Genomic DNA, 15,982 nt, shown 5'->3' with positions numbered 1-15,982 from the left:
GCGTGCGTGCGTGCGTGCGATATGCGACTCTGTTTGTAGCATATGCTGTAACAATGGGAGCTTAAAGATGGCATCTTTGGTCTTAGCAACAACAAACAGTGCTGTGCCAATCCTGAACAAACTACAACTTCCGTCCAAATCCTTTCAGCATTCCCTTTGACCTCTTGCTCTGTCAATCACCTCGTGGTTCAAGTGGTGTGGGAAAGGAAGGCTTTACAGGGCCTGAAGCACACCATACACACACAAAAACCAAATCAATGCTAAATAGGGACTAGAGGAAAGGCAACAAAAGATGACAACAACATTATCACAAGTGATTGCAGCCCTAGCTCACCATTTCTGACATCTTTCCAGGGGAAGCCCAGGAGGGAAAAACAGGAATGCCAAGAATAGCGTAAGGAGAAAATAGGTAAGAAGCAGCTGGCCCAACATCCCTGAACATGTCATACTTATCCTGGATGACACAGCTCACCATTTTGCCTCTTTTGCTTACCTTACTAATGACGTGCATTGGGACCTACATGCCTATTCCTTCCACATATACAGCTTGCACTTGCAGAGGAAGGCGAGTGTAGGAAGAGGAAGAAAGAGGAACCAAAGGACAGACAGAAAAGGACAGAGCGAGTAACAGAAAGACAGAGATCTGCTTCCTGTTTACTGACGGCAGAGATTGCAGGAAACAAAGCACCAGGCCACAGGACTGTTAACAGTAGTGACAATACACACAGCATAGATACACACTACCTTCCCTCTTCTGTGTCCTGAGTGATTAGACAGGCCAGATTTATCATCAACTTCCCCATCCATCTCTGTGTATCTTGGTAACATCTGCATGTTTGTGATTTGTTCTTGGTTTATATCTCCCTCCTGCCCTTGTTCTAGCCAGCCGCCGTGCTAACAGGATCAAGCTTAAGCGCATGCACACCCCCAGCTGTGTGCACAAATGCTCCCGGCAACATTCACCAATCTAAGACAGACTTCCTAGCAATTCCACGTGGCGCTGCAATGCACTGCTTTTGTGGTTTAGTCAAAGTGTGGATTTAATGCAGTTTCCTATCACGTGAGCTGGCTTTTAGCCACACTCACTGCAACTACATTGTAATTTCTGGAAAAATATCTTTGGAAATACTTGAAAAGAAAAATGAGAAGTATTTATAATTACTTTATGAAATTTAGAACACATTTCTATCTTATGATTCAGTCACACTAGAGTAAAAATAGGATGGAAAACTCCGTATGACTAGTGACTCAGTGGTTGCCTTTTTTTTCTGTTGGAGTGCAAGCAATGCAAGCATACAGGTAACCTAGTAAGAGACAACCTGCCTGAAACCAATTGCAGCCCCACTCACTGATCACAATCATTGAAGGACAGACTGGCGATGGGTTGCCAATATTTGGTGTCGACTTCAAAAATGCAAACATACTGCTAACACATCACAATAAGAGTGAGGCAGTCTGTTTAGATAAGTGCAGTTTGTGAGAAACATTTCTTTGAAACAGACTCGACTCAACTAGTTGCCAACTTGTTGTGTTGTGGTTCTGTTCCTATATAAAATCAAGACTGGTAAGCGCTCATTTCATTTTGGTTTGGGCAGAATGTACGAAATTTCCAATTGAAATGCAATTTTTGCCAATTTATCAGTTACAACTGCTGTATTATCACAAGAGATTGCAGATAACTGCCAACTTAGTTCCATTCAATATCAAACTGACAGCAAACTGACTCTGTCTTGTTGCCACGTTAGTTTAACACTGTCACACAAGTTGCTTTGAAGACAGCAACTGACTGCAAGTGGTTGCAGACTTGGTTCCTGTCTTCAAAGCAACCATTTCGAATCAACCTAGGCATCAAGATCAAAAGTGGACTGCACACGGTCAAAATAATTTTGGTTTCCAACGACCATATGACTAGCATTAAGAGAGTTGCCTCTCATTTATCCATTCTCTCGCTCTCTCTCTTTCTGAAAATAAGCTCTGCCTGACAATACAGTGCAGCCCCGTAGAAAATAATTCAACAGCAGGGATGTTGGACTGGTGATGTTGTTGACTGATTCCTTACGCCGTGTTTATAACAACTCTACTGGATGAAAATATTTTTGGAAATGTTAGCAGCAGACTTCCAATTTGACTGTATTTTTGCAGCTGTGTTTTTGGCATTGAGAACAACTGAACTGCACTCACAAATGTTCTTCTCTTTTAGCAGTTGGCTTCACTTACTCTTAGCATAAGGAAGTGCAAATCAGCACAAAAACAGCAGAAAACTAAACAGTTCTGGAGGTATAAAAAAGATCCCTTCTCTACAATACATACATATAAACAGCACAGGTGGCATGGAAAAGCATGTTTGGTCCATAGAAGTAAGGCTGTTATGAATACAATCGGATCCAGAATAGCGATAACTGAAATCCGAACATTCATGTTTTTATAACCACTTTCTGACAAAAATTAGAAAACACATAAACTAAAGAGTCTGAGGTTAAGATGCATGAAAGAAATCATCTCAGAAAGGAAGTTAACAAAGACATTTTGTCCCTTCTAATGTCCTCCTCTGACAGTGCACAGCCTCTGTGTAGGTGTTGCTGCTCTCTGCTTTCGGTCACTAGGTGAACGGAGAAGATGAAGAGAGAACCGGAGAGCAAGACATCCGCTATCACTACCTGCTTTTTTGTTTTGTTTTGTTTTTTATTTTGGGGGGGGGGGGGGGGGGGGGGGGGGGGGGGGGGGGGGGGGGGGGGGAGGGATTAGTGAAAGAACGTCACTAAAATGATAACAATGTTGTGTTGTAAAGATGTGGGTAGCAGTATCTATGGCCTCAGGCTGCAGCAAAAAGCAAACCTTTTACAAAATAAAATGAAAATATCACTAAAGCAACTTTTAAACAAGAAAATAAAGACATTCTCTATTAATCGTTCTCTAGGATTGGCGCATAACCTGCCTGTCTGTTTGCATGATTTGTTCTCATAATCCTCAGACAAATTTAACACCACTGGGCCAACTCAAGTTGTTTGATCTATGACACACTACTGCCTATTGGCATCTGCAAAATGCACAATCCATCACAGGGTAAATATATCTGAATACACACATACAGCTGTGTATGTGTCCACACACACACACACACACACACACACACACACACACACACACGCGCTAACAAAGCTAGCAGTATCAATACTTCATTTAACCAACTCTGTCATGAGGTCAATAGCCCCTCCACCCACACACAAACACACACACACTCACTCCTAACACCCCTCGTCACACTACATAACCTCCAATAAGTTTCACTGTGGGTTCTAAATGTTCAGCAATAACTTTGGCTTAATTACTTCAGGTGAAATCCACTATGAGCAGCAGGCATGACTAATCTGGTCATCCTCTTTCATATCTAACCTTATTAAGAAGTCATGTAAAATTTCATCTCTATTTATATCTCAGTATGCCTCTGTAGACTCTATTCTTGTAAAATCTGCCACACAGAAATTTAGGTGCCCATAAGTAACACTTTTAATCATGTAAATATACAGAAAACGGCTTGAACAACTAAAAATACCATGGTATTTTTGCTTGAGGCTATGTTAAAAAGAAACTCAAATCAGATCTCAAGTGCAGCTTGGTTCTTCTTTTACTTTGTACTGTTGTGAAATATATTTCAGGCTAGCCCATGCGCAGCAAGTACAGAGGCAGCATCCCTGCTGCTGTCTCTCTCTGACCCGTGGAGCTGCAGCCACAGTGACCCACATCCAAGCCTGTGGCAGATTATACTGCATCACATGCAACACACACATTCCCAAGATACATGAACACAGTGCATCTGACATTTGTGGCTTGTAGAAATGCAATTTCTGATAGCTTAGCAGACACACACACACACACACACACACACACACACACACACACACACAATGGACAATGGACGAGTAGTTCTGCAGTCCATCAGCCTAGACTAACTGTTGATATGACTATCAGTGTGCCTGGTCTACAACAAGCTCACTCAGAGACCTAGCACAAAAAAACCACACAGACCCACACACATGCACACACTAGATAAGAGGCAGAGATGGACAGTTGTGTGTATGTGTGCGCAGAGGGGAGAGCTGTGCCTTCGTGAGGGTGAGCCCCAGGCAGATAGCTCACTCTGTCACACGGCTAAGACAGAGCACAGAGCTTCCACAGCAGTGTCAGTCCTTTCTGCCCTCCTCTGCTTCTCTCTCTTACCAATAACTTACAGACAAATTTCCATATAGGACACAAATGTTGCCTTCAGTTATATTTGCATCAATTAATTATTTATACAACCTTGAGAATGGCACTGCGGTCACACCTTTGAGAGTGTAGTGTCCTTCTGTAGAAACATGCGGAAACTAAGCCAAGAACAAGCACAATTTACTCCCAGTGGAGTTGAAAACATTTAAATGAAGAATATGAAGAGCAGTATCAGACTGCCTTTGTTTATTTATCTTTTTACTACCTGTGCTGCCCTTGAATAATTTGGCCAAGACAAACATCAGCCTACAGGCAAACACAATGAAAATTAGCAGCTAAATGTTCAAAAAGCAAAAGCATTTGAGTATTTTTTATTGCCACCAAACAGCTTGCCTGAGGTCTCATATAACCATATTCATATGTCACGAAGCAAACATTATATCCCCCACCCATTATTACACAAGATATACAAGCACACAGAGAAAACCCCAGGGTTTTAAAAAGATTCCTCAGCAATTAACTATATAACACTCAAACAGCAAGCATATTTGGCAGCAAATTTCAATTCGTTTGTAATCTACATTCCTGAAGGAAATTAAAGTATGAACTAATACTGTTATTAGTCAACTAATACTAATACTGGCAGTATTAGATGACAGTAATATTAATTACAGTCAACTAATAGTGCCAGTGACTACAGTATTCCAACTGTAGTCACTGGCAATCCATCTGTTATCTCTATACATTTTGTTTGACTTTTGTTTGAATTGTAACCTCTTTACCCACATCCAGTGTGAGATAACTGTTATTTGTTTCATTGGTTGCTGTTGTCAGGTAATAAGAGTGACTAAAAGCTTTTAATCACTATCATTTAAGGAGGGTGACTTTTTCCACAACAAGATCTTTCGTTTAACTGTTCAAAGCGCTGCGAACAAAGACACATTAAGAGCTGTCATCCGAGTACAAACAGGCCCTGCTTTAGCCAGTACTGCAGACCATGAGGCACTGCACAGACTACAGAAATGGAGTTACTCTGTACAGTGGACTGTAGCTGCCAGCTGCTCCAGGACAGTGAGGCTGGATTAAATGCTGAAAACAAATATCCCCACAGAGGTCAATTATACACAACTTAGCTAGGCTACCGTGCACACACAAAATACTCTTAGACTGCTCAAGAGTATTTAAAACGCTTATTCTGTGAGGCCTATTTTGTTCTTGAGATTCACTGGACTGACTCTAATGTAGTACCCTGATTAGAAGTGGACGATAAGACTGAAGTCTTTTCTCGGATGTAAGTAAAACATGAAATATGATATCTTGAGTAGCAGTCATGCGCACGCACTCATCTGCCGGGCTCTTGGAAGCAGTCAGAATGATTTTCTCAGTCAATTTTCATTTTGAGCTCATCAGCTGTGGGTTTCATGACTGTAAGACAGATTTTCTCCCTGGTTAATTTCAGCAAGTATAAAAATGTTTAGAGATTCTCTGAGCTAGTTTTTGGATGACAGAACTTTCAACCATTTCAGTGAGAAAATGCACGAGTTCAGTGGATCCAGGGTTAACACCTTTGACTTAAGCAGGGATTATAGTACAGTTTTTTTATAGTCCACTTAACACAAGCGTCCATGCAGATGTCCAAGTGCCTGGCTGTTTTTTGATCATGCTGAGAACTTACATTACAGTGCACCACCTACACATGCTCACCAAGTGGTGGACTTGAGGTGTATAACATAGACCATAGGTGTCAAAATTTGGCCCGCAGCCTAATTACATTTGGCCCGCGAAGCCATACCAAATTACTATTAGAGCTGGCCTACTGGTATTATACAGCTAATATATATATTGTTTAGTATTAAGCTTTGCTTGTTCCATACTCAGTTTTTCAGCAAAACTTGTTTGAGTCCATAAGAAAAGATTCATTCTTATATCTGGAGGAAGATTTTTTTTCTTCCAATAAATATTAATGTTAGCCCACGACTTTGTTCCAGTTTTGAATTTTGGCCCACTGTGTATTTGAGTTTGACACCCCTGACATAGACTGTATGTGTGCTTGGCTAAGCAGATGCTTCCTGACAAAACCTACCCAGCCCTAGAAGCACTGGGTGGGTTGTGTCGTGCTGTCATAATACTGTCGCAAATAAGTATCTAATCTGATAGAAGAAGGAGCTACTTAAATAAGTCCTCCCTTATTCACAAGAGGCCAGATAGCCCTAAAGGGAGTTACAGCTTTCAGGTTTGCACTGGTATTTCTCTCAAATTAGACTTTGCACATGTGCAAACCTATTTCTCCAACTGGTTCTCCCTTGCTCTGGACTTTTCACTAGGACTCCAGCAAATTAAACTTACTTTCCAACTGCTGAGAGAATTTGCATGAAAGGACTTAAAAGCTAGCACTGTTTGTCTAACTTGTGTACTGTGAAAGAAGAACTGGTGTTTATAATTTGTAAAGTTCCTACAGGAAAAACGTGCATACTTATCAGATTCACGCTATAAACAGAAAAAGAAAAAAAAACCCTGTTGCTAGCTTTCTTAAGTTCCTGACAGCTTTAGAAGATCATGTTACATCAGTGTGTCCCACTTTTTTAAACCAAATTTACAGAAATCTTTTTCTAACTTTAACAGCATAATCAGTCAAAACAAGCAGGGAAAACTGTCTAGAAAATTCCCTTAGCAGAAAAGTCTAACAAAACAAACAACTCTGAAAGACGAATACAGAAGCCAAAACACACGCAAAACAAACAGAGTGTAAAATATTAAAAGGGACACAAACTGGTTCCAAGCCAGACAGAGAAGAGACGTGTCTGTCTAATTATGGACCACACTACTGTTTCTCCATGAGTCAGCAGTAATTGAACATACACCACTTCTTCCTATGGCGAGCAAGGAGGGGGGGGGGGGGGGGGGGGCAAGGAGCATGACTGTCACCATGGAAACTACCTCTGTCGAGTAGTATCTCAGAGTGAAACAGATGCTTTGAGCGAGATACGGACACACATGAACAGGACACGTTTACAATGAGGGGAATTGTCAGAGCAAAGCTGATAACAGCATATACTGTTACTCAATGTGACTATGCTGAGCTGCTGCATGCTGTATTAGTTCATTCTACTGAGACTTTCAAGGTGACTTTTAAAGCTAGGTACTTTGTCTGTGCAGCAAACAGTAGCAGGCTACCGGCACTTGTCATCAGGCGTTTAAGTTGCCACAATTTCTTAAAACCAATAAACGCTCACATCCCAAAAACCGACTTGTTTCAGCCTCAGTATTCCAGCTTCCTCTTTTCGCCACTTAAGACGAACACAACATAGACATAGACATAGACATCTTTTAAGTTGATGTGTATGGCAAACTTAAAATCAAACAGTCGTGCATGCAATGGACATGAAACTGCATTAGTGTATTTCTGGATACCTGATAAATTAATTATAACATTCAGGGTTTTTTTTGTTCTCCACCAAGTCATGAGGGAAATCTTTGGCTTTTTAGCTGTACAATGGTCCACATGTTGACCAGCCTTTTTCCAGTTTGCCATTTTGTGTTACATTTCTGTAATAATAGCAATAATAAAAAACTTTTTCAAACATTTCAAACTGTACAGATTATTATTTGAACAAATAGAAGCTTCAAATATATTTGAAGCTTATTTGAATATTTGAGAAAATGAAACCAGTAAATGTTTAAAATGCTCATCAGAAAAATAAATACACTTATGAATAAATAAAAGTAATTGTCAGTTAAGTTGATTTTTATTGACTAATTAATTAACTGACTAAACGCTACTGCTCAGCAACAGCAACAAAAAAAAAAAGAGTTGTGAACTATAGACCAGACTCAATGAACTGTAACAAACCATGCAGAGAGAAAAACTGCAGAGTTGGCAGATCATATTTTGTGAGTTTACCACACCCATTAACACATTTACACAGCACACTGTCACATTGTGCATAAATACATGGTTCAAAAGCTTCTACACAGAGACGCTATGTTGGATGGATATTTGTAGCATCTTGTGGGGAACACAAAACGGAAATAAAGCACTTTGCAACACTTTAAGCATCACTGAGTTTACTGTAGCACTAGCTTTTGTATTTGTATTTGATAAAAGTCACGGGTGACTCCCGACAAACCGTGACAAACAAAGTCTTCATCTATGCAAATATTTGGGTTTTTTGGTGCTACCTTGTGAAGACTTACATACGCAACTGAAATGAAAACAGAAATAGACCATTAATTCCTTGTCAAAGGAGAGCCCGAGCAGAAAACAAGAGACTGCAGCTAGGAGTTGAAATAAACCTCTGCTGAATGCTGGGCTAAATCCTATTTCCTTATCATTAAGCCAGCAGAAACACTGTGTCCATCCAGCTGAGACACTCTGGCTGTGACAGGCTCTGAATCATCTGTAGAGGTCCTATATGCAGTTTAAACATACTGCGCCACATATAGGCGCGCTGCTCTTTTTGCCTTCACAGTTACAGTTTTTTTCCACCAAAGCATATTTATGAGGAGTCAAAGTGCAACAAACGAGGAAGGAACATGTTCGGTAAATGGCTGATCCAGCAAAGGTCGCTGAGTGTGAAGGGTGTGATTTTCACACTAACATGTAATTCTCAGAAACAATCCTTACATATGTGGACGCACACTTTTTGTGTAGGCCTTCAGTCGGTTCAATGCTGAATAGGAGCAGAGAGCTGGCAAGACTCCCCGGTGGCACTGGCTGACCCACTTCTATGCAACTCTATCCCTAAAGTGACCCACTGTAGAGCCAGAGGACACACACGTATAGCCAAGCACCAGCACACACATTCACACACACAAGCACACAAAACTAAACTTGTCTGCCTAAACCCTAGAGGACTGAGAAACAGGGAAAAAAATCTGCTAAATGCTGCCAATATCCCCTCTCTCTCCTTCTCGTTACACTCTGTTTTCAGCTTCTCTTACTTGTCTGAAGATCAGCCATTTAGGTCTCTGCTATCTGATCTAGCTAAACTAGCTACAGGGCCACCCTTAATATTGGCTGCCTTTTTTGAGCAGAACAGATGTTTAGATCCACCCCCTCAATCAAGTTGACGTGTCGGCTTTTGCTAATTCTCTCTGATATTGGGATAGATATAATACAGGCTAAATAATCTTGTAGCATGCTCAAACTGGCTTTAATTCAACCACCATCGTCTATTTTTCAAAAATACTTTTTAGATTTTTGGCAGCACAAAAACAAAACCCATACTTATTTCACCACAAAAAACAAACATATATTATACATAATAGCTCCAAGTTGGTGATGTTATTCCAATTTATGGCAACTCTACTCTGCTCTGTGACAAGAAAATGAGCTTTCAGCTGCACTGCCAATGCCAGAACCAACTGCTGCAGAGGGTAGAGATAATTCTGTCTGATGTGAGTGTGATCAGACAACATTATTAACAACAAAACCCATCTTAGTGGAGTAGCTGGTTGGTAAGCAGGCAGTAATCAGCTCATGCACTGACAGCTGATGTTTGTGCAGTCCTTTTCATGTGAGAGCGAGATTCCATTAAAGAAAGCAAAAGTGACATTTGACAAGCTACAACAGATACCACAAAATCTGTCGCCGCCAGTGGCTTTTGTCTATGACAATATGCATCCATATGATTAAAGTGTCCCAGTTATTTCTTGTTCTTGCAAATAAACGGTTACCATCATTATGCATATTTAAATGACTTATTGTTTTAGCAGAAAATGACAAAACACTGAAAAATGCTCATTATGGCATCCTTGAGGTGATGTCTCGTCTTTGTCTAAGCAGCACAGCAAAGTTAATTAAAATAAATAAATACAAAGACGACACAGATTTGGCTGCCAGTTGTGCACACTAGAGAAGCTGCTATCAGAATTTTGCAATGACGGGCAAAAAGACTGCCAACTTTACTTGTGAGAAGCAATAACAAAATGATTAACTGGGCAATTTCTTCAGTTCTAGTTACACTTTATTAAATACTTCTCACCTACTTCGCAGGCCTATGTTAGATGGTAAGCAAGATGAACAACGCACAAAGACTGGAAGTGCAATAAATTTTGCTCACTGATATTTAAAGCACTCACACGCTCAGCAGCCACTGCCAGGTCATGGTGGCTGTGCATGTGAGCAATACCAATGTAACAAAGCAGGGTGACCCAGGTTTTGGGGGGGGAACAGGCAGGCTGGTATGAGTCCTCTCGCATGTATCTCTTTATGTGCATGTGTGCGATCCGGTCTTAGTCTGGAAGTAGGAACAATGGCATTCCTGTGCTCTGAGCTCCAGGTGGCTGTGGAAACCCAATCCCAAACCAAGCCTCACTGGCACACAGATCGCCAGGGTCCCCGAATGCTGCTGCTTCCCTCCGGAGACACAGATCAGAATAGAGCTATTGTTCCAGAGCAGCTCGGAGTAATAAATGCGCCACAGCCACGCTTGATGACAAACACTAGCAAACACGCAAACAGGACGGCAGTGATTTTCGCCTTCACTTTCCAGATTATTTACTCAGCAGCAAAGCCAATGAAAACGTGAGCTACTAATTTCTCACTGTGATTAAAAATAGGGAAAAGGTTAAGACACTTTGTTTGTAACTGTCCCTTATAATTTAGATGTTTTGTAAAAACATGCTTTTGCAATGACTATATCCACCTGCAGCAAAAACATACACAACTCATTACTTAGTCATACTCACTATATGACTTAAAACCACAGTGACGTACTTTCCCCACACACTTTTTCCTCTCCTCAATTAATCTCATTCACTAAAAAACTAATTTTGTTATATTCCCAATGCTGTACGTCCCACAGATTGGCCAAAATGTTCCCAGTTTGAAAGACTCTCAAGTCAGCCATGACAAACATGGTTACACAAGCACACACACACGGATGCAAATCTGCTACAGCCTGAACACACAGTCAATGCAACACAGGGCAGGAAACACATCACGCAGACTCCACAGCCTTGAAATGAGGAACATGATTCATTTCCTTTCAGAGCTGGATAGTCATGCCTTATAACACAAGCCTGAGTTTAGATATCCAGCTCTGAGGCAAAGATCCTCAACATGGCACAAAACCCCAGTTATGATTCCACAACTTCAACTTCCCATATAGATTTCAAGGAAGCCAAGCACTATGTGGTCAGGTTATTTCTTCTTCTATTTGGTAGTCAGCGCTACCACACAGATAATCCTGTTAAAAATGATCAAAGCCTTGAGCTCGCCTGCACCATGGGACCGCTGCTACAGGTAGTGAACAAGGTACAGCACAGCTTCCCTTAAGCAACACAGCATATTCTCCTGCTGCACTCTTACAGGCAATGCCACACGTGTGTGCACGCACACACACACACACACACACACACACACACACACACACACACACACACACACACACAGAGAGAGAGAGAGAGAGAGAGGATAAATAATACATGCTTCCTCTTTTCTCTCCCTTTAAGGAACATGACAGATTAATTTAATTGGTTCCCTGTCAATCCTACAGCTTCATCAGCTCTGCTGTGCAGAGCTGCCGAGTCTTGCAGGATTGATAGTGGATCCATTTTCTTATCTCTGAGATAATTACAGCATTGTTAATGCCCGCACATTCTCTCTTCTTTCACTCATACATACACGCACACATCAGGCCCCACATGCTTTAAGTAACCCTTTACAAAGTCTTTTTAGTGACTGCGTTACATTCAAAGTGACTAACCTCTTCAAATTTGCACTGGCTAGTTTTCTCCTCTTTTCCCAGCTAAAGTCATCTGACCTCTATTAGGCGCACAACAACAGACCAATCAGAGGTTAAATTCCGGGTTTACACATCATCTTTTTCGGGTTGTGATGCAACAATGAAGCATTAAAATGTTCAGAAAGGAGGAAAAGAGCAAAAGGAAGAGCAGATACACATTCCACTGTAACCATTATGCTCTACTTTAAACAGACGGTTTCTTTTGATCTCACTGGGTGAGATCACAGAGCAGTCAGGAAAACTTGATAACTAGCACTCATTTGAATTGACCGTTAGTAGGGGGAAACAAGTCGCTGCAGTCAAATGCGGCAAGTGTGCGATAGCACTGACCCCGGCAGTGGCCCATTCGCGCTACAAATCAACAGTCACGGTTGAACGCTAACGCGGGATGGATAGAAAAAAGTATTTATGAGCACCGTTATCAGGGAAGCAGCTTTCCCTTCATTTGGCGTGTTTCGGTGCGGTTGTGGAACAGCATCTACCGGTTAATTCACCTGAAAGCAAAGTGGTAATCTGTGCCTTAAGCGAAGAGTCGCATCGCATCCCTGTTGCTCGGCTGCTTCTGTCAACAAGCCCCGCTTTGCCATAACGGCGGCTGCTTGCCTGCTACCAGATAACCGTAGGGGGGTCACTGGGCAGAAGCAACCCTCCAAAAATGACTATGTGGCTAAGAGAGGAAACAACAATCACTGCAATTGGTGTTTAGGTTTTTTTTTAAAAAAACAAGTATTTTCACCTTACCTAGAGTGACTGGTCACCTCAATCAGCCGTGGCGCAAAGAGTCCGCAGGCAGAAAACTGACACCGACTCGATACAAAGTATCGCCGCTAAGTTAGCGGGCTAGCTAGCTTAGCGGGCTAACGATGGAAGGAAAAGGGGGGTGAGTATGGCTCTCTCTGTGTCGTCGAGAGAAGGCAGTTACCTAAGAAAACAAGCAAGGGATGAGGTGTTTCTCACGCAGCTACAGGAGCACCTTCCGGTGTCAAAAGGCGTGAACGGAGGAGACATCCATTTGAAAAGAGCGTGCGGTAGGACTGTCGGTGTCAGGCGGCTGTAGCGCTATGCGGTGTGAGCTCTCTCTCCCGGAGCGGACGTTCACCCTCTGCCTGGGTCTGTGCGAGAGAGAGAGAGAGGGAAAGAGAGAGAGAGGAGCAGGGCTGCTGATGTGCGGAGCAAACACAGGCAGCATCACTGCTCATCCCTCCTTCGACTATCACAACCCGGAAGAAATACTGTAACTGATCCCTGTTTTTATTTTTACACAGTCCAAAAAAGAGAAAATTTCAGTTCATTGATCACCACTATTTATTTATGCATATTTTCATTGATTGAAACCTACTTGTTAGTGTGAATGATGCATTTGGAGCTCGTGTGACGTGAGTGATGTGTTATAAAACAAACATTATAGAGGTCATAATTATAGTAATAATGATTATAATAATAAGCCCAAAGTCAGATCAGTGAGATGGTGCTTGTAATGAGCCTATAATTATTAACCACGCGGTATAAATGAGCAGGGGGTGATTCCTGTGAAAACTTCTGGAACTGCAACACTTGTAACACGGTATTAACTGGCACTCTCCTTCCTACAGCTCCCTTGTGGGAAATATTCATATTTAGGAAGAAAACTAAGTAAATGTCTGTTTCTCATTTGAAATTAATGTCCAACTCAGGAGTCAGAAAGCACTGAGTATTGTAAATCTGCAAGGCATGGACTATTTTAACCAAAGAAGGAAGCTTTAAGCAACACACCTGTCAGGAAAGCTACTGTGTTTCCTTCAAAAAACAGCTCTTTTAACTCAATTGATCCTATCTCAACCTGTCACAAGACCAAAACAGAGAAAAGGCAATCAACTTCAGACTGCAAGACAACCCATGCAGGCACAGGGAGAACATGCAAAATCTACATAGTTAGGTTTCAGTCAGTGAGCAAAATTTAAAAACAAACCCTTTTTGCTGTTTCATCAGTAGGGGGAAAAAATACATTCTGAAACTTTGCATTGTTAAAAACCTGCCTTACTTACTGTTATAGCCCTTAGTTCATCAGTACAAGCTCTTTAATCTTTTACTGGGTGGGTTCATTTACATTTAGTAAGCCAAATTCAAGACATTCAAAAGCCTAAAGCAGATACAGAAAGCCCTTCGTTTTCAACTAAAGCTTTGCAGAAAGTTTGGAATAATAATTGATTTAAGTGACTTTGAACGTGGCGTGATTGTTGGTGCCAGAGGAGCTGGTCTGACTGTTTCAGAAACTGCTGATCTACTGGGATTTTGCAACCTTCTCTAGGGTTTACAGAGAATGGTGTGTGAAAGAGAAAACATCCAGTGAGTCATTTTCTCTGGGTGAAAATGCCTTTGTTGATGCCAGAGGTCAGACAAGAATGGCGATGGTAATGCTGTGGAGGATATTTTCTTGGCACACTTTGGACCCCTTAGCACCAACTGAGCACTTCTTAAACACCATAGCCTGCTGACTGCCTCCATCCCTTGATGACCACAGCGTACCAATCTTCTGATTGCTGCTTCCAGCAGGATAATGAGCCATGTCACAAAGCTCAAACTCTCCCACTGGTTTCCTGAACACTGCGGTGAGTTCACTGTACTCAAATGGGCTCCACAGTCACCAGATCTCAATCCAGGAGAGCACCTTTGGGATGTGATGGAACAGGAAATTAACATCATGGATATGCAGCCAACAAACCTGCAGCAGCTGTGTGATGCTATCACACAGGAGTGTTTCCAGCTCCTTGTTGAGTCTATGCCACAAAGAATTAAAGTAGCGCTGAAGGCAAAAAGGGTTCAAATAGGTATTAGGAAAATGACCAGTGAGTATATATCCGTAACGTATCTATCCCTAATAATAGAAGCTGCTTCCATCAGGGCGTTAGTTAATAGTGTCTTGAGGATGCAGGGAAGTTTAATATCAACTGGGAAATATTGCTGAAAGCAATATATTTTATCAGGCCATTTACTCACATTTTTCATCCTTTCTGTCACAGTTTTAATAAAATATACAGTTTTATATGAATACATAGGAATAAACAACAAATTGGTTATGAACTGATGGGAAGCACTAATAGTTAATTTTAAAAGAGGGCTACCTCAGCTTGTTTTTATAGGCCACTACTTGCACACATACCATCAATCCAGTGAGACCTCAGATCCAGCTAATGGCTTTTCATGTATTGTTATATAGAGAGGATAAAAAGCTGCACAGAAAAAAGAAGGAAAAGCAGAGAAAGGTGAATGGGCGCTTCTTTTCTGGCAAAAGGAAAAGGGAGAAATGAGACACGCTCAGTTACAAGAAGCTATAAATAAGATGTCAACAGTATTGCTCACCATTACCTGCTCCATCAAGAGAGTGTTTAGATGCCTTGACTGAAAACATAACCTTTTTTGTCACAATTTATTACCAGAACAAGAGAAGCAGTTGGGAGCGCTCACACCATTTCCAGTGCTGGGCAGAGCTAGCTGTCTGCCTCAGTGAGTTCATTTTCTTCAACTCATACCAATTTATTGCTCGCACATTGCCTACAACGGTAAATTCTGTTTCACATTGGCAAAGCAGACACGGGTGTAATTTTGAAAGATACACCGCGGTCAACATATGTTGTGCAAGATATGGTGTTGGTCCACTCTCTCAGGGTTGCAGATGCAAATTGGTTTGTGTCAGCGCGGGTGCCAAACTCCTGTTGGACTTAATGAAGTCAGCGAGGAGCCGAGTCTCATTTTTATGAGTCATCGCTCTACCTGCACAGACAGAAAACACTCTGCCTCGACTTGATGAGATGTGAATAGCAATACAGCTGCGCTTCTAGGTCAGGACATGCACGGTGTATTCAAAAAGCAGCATTGAGCACAGTGAATGATTAAATATGTGATACACACACACACATGCTCAACCTATTTGCATTTTCCCCGGACAAGCTTGCCATCTTGTGTTAGTCATTATGCATTTACAAAAAGTTCCTACAATCTTGTTATTTTTTCTTTTCTATATTTAAATCTCACATGTGCAACCCCCCCCC

The 15,982-nt window shown here is 41.5% G+C and overlaps 1 protein-coding gene across 2 annotated transcripts in view; it reads right to left on the bottom strand.

The window, feature by feature from the left end:
- galnt1 (UDP-N-acetyl-alpha-D-galactosamine:polypeptide N-acetylgalactosaminyltransferase 1) overlaps positions 1–13,130 on the bottom strand; it is a 53,545-nt gene extending 40,415 nt beyond the window's left edge. The window contains exon 1 of one of the 2 annotated variants that reach the window (XM_005937549.2): positions 12,696–13,130. The gene's annotated coding sequence lies outside the window, so the exon portion shown is untranslated. The remainder of the gene's footprint in view (positions 1–12,695) is intronic. The other variant, XM_042226853.1, reaches the window with a different exon arrangement.
- Between the last annotated feature and the right edge of the window lie 2,852 nt (positions 13,131–15,982).

The sequence above is a fragment of the Haplochromis burtoni genome, unplaced genomic scaffold, assembly GCF_018398535.1.
Source record: "Haplochromis burtoni strain Fernald_Lab_line unplaced genomic scaffold, NCSU_Asbu1 Contig_230, whole genome shotgun sequence".
NCBI lineage: Eukaryota > Metazoa > Chordata > Actinopteri > Cichliformes > Cichlidae > Haplochromis > Haplochromis burtoni.
This window is presented reverse-complemented; position numbering and strand designations above follow the sequence as displayed.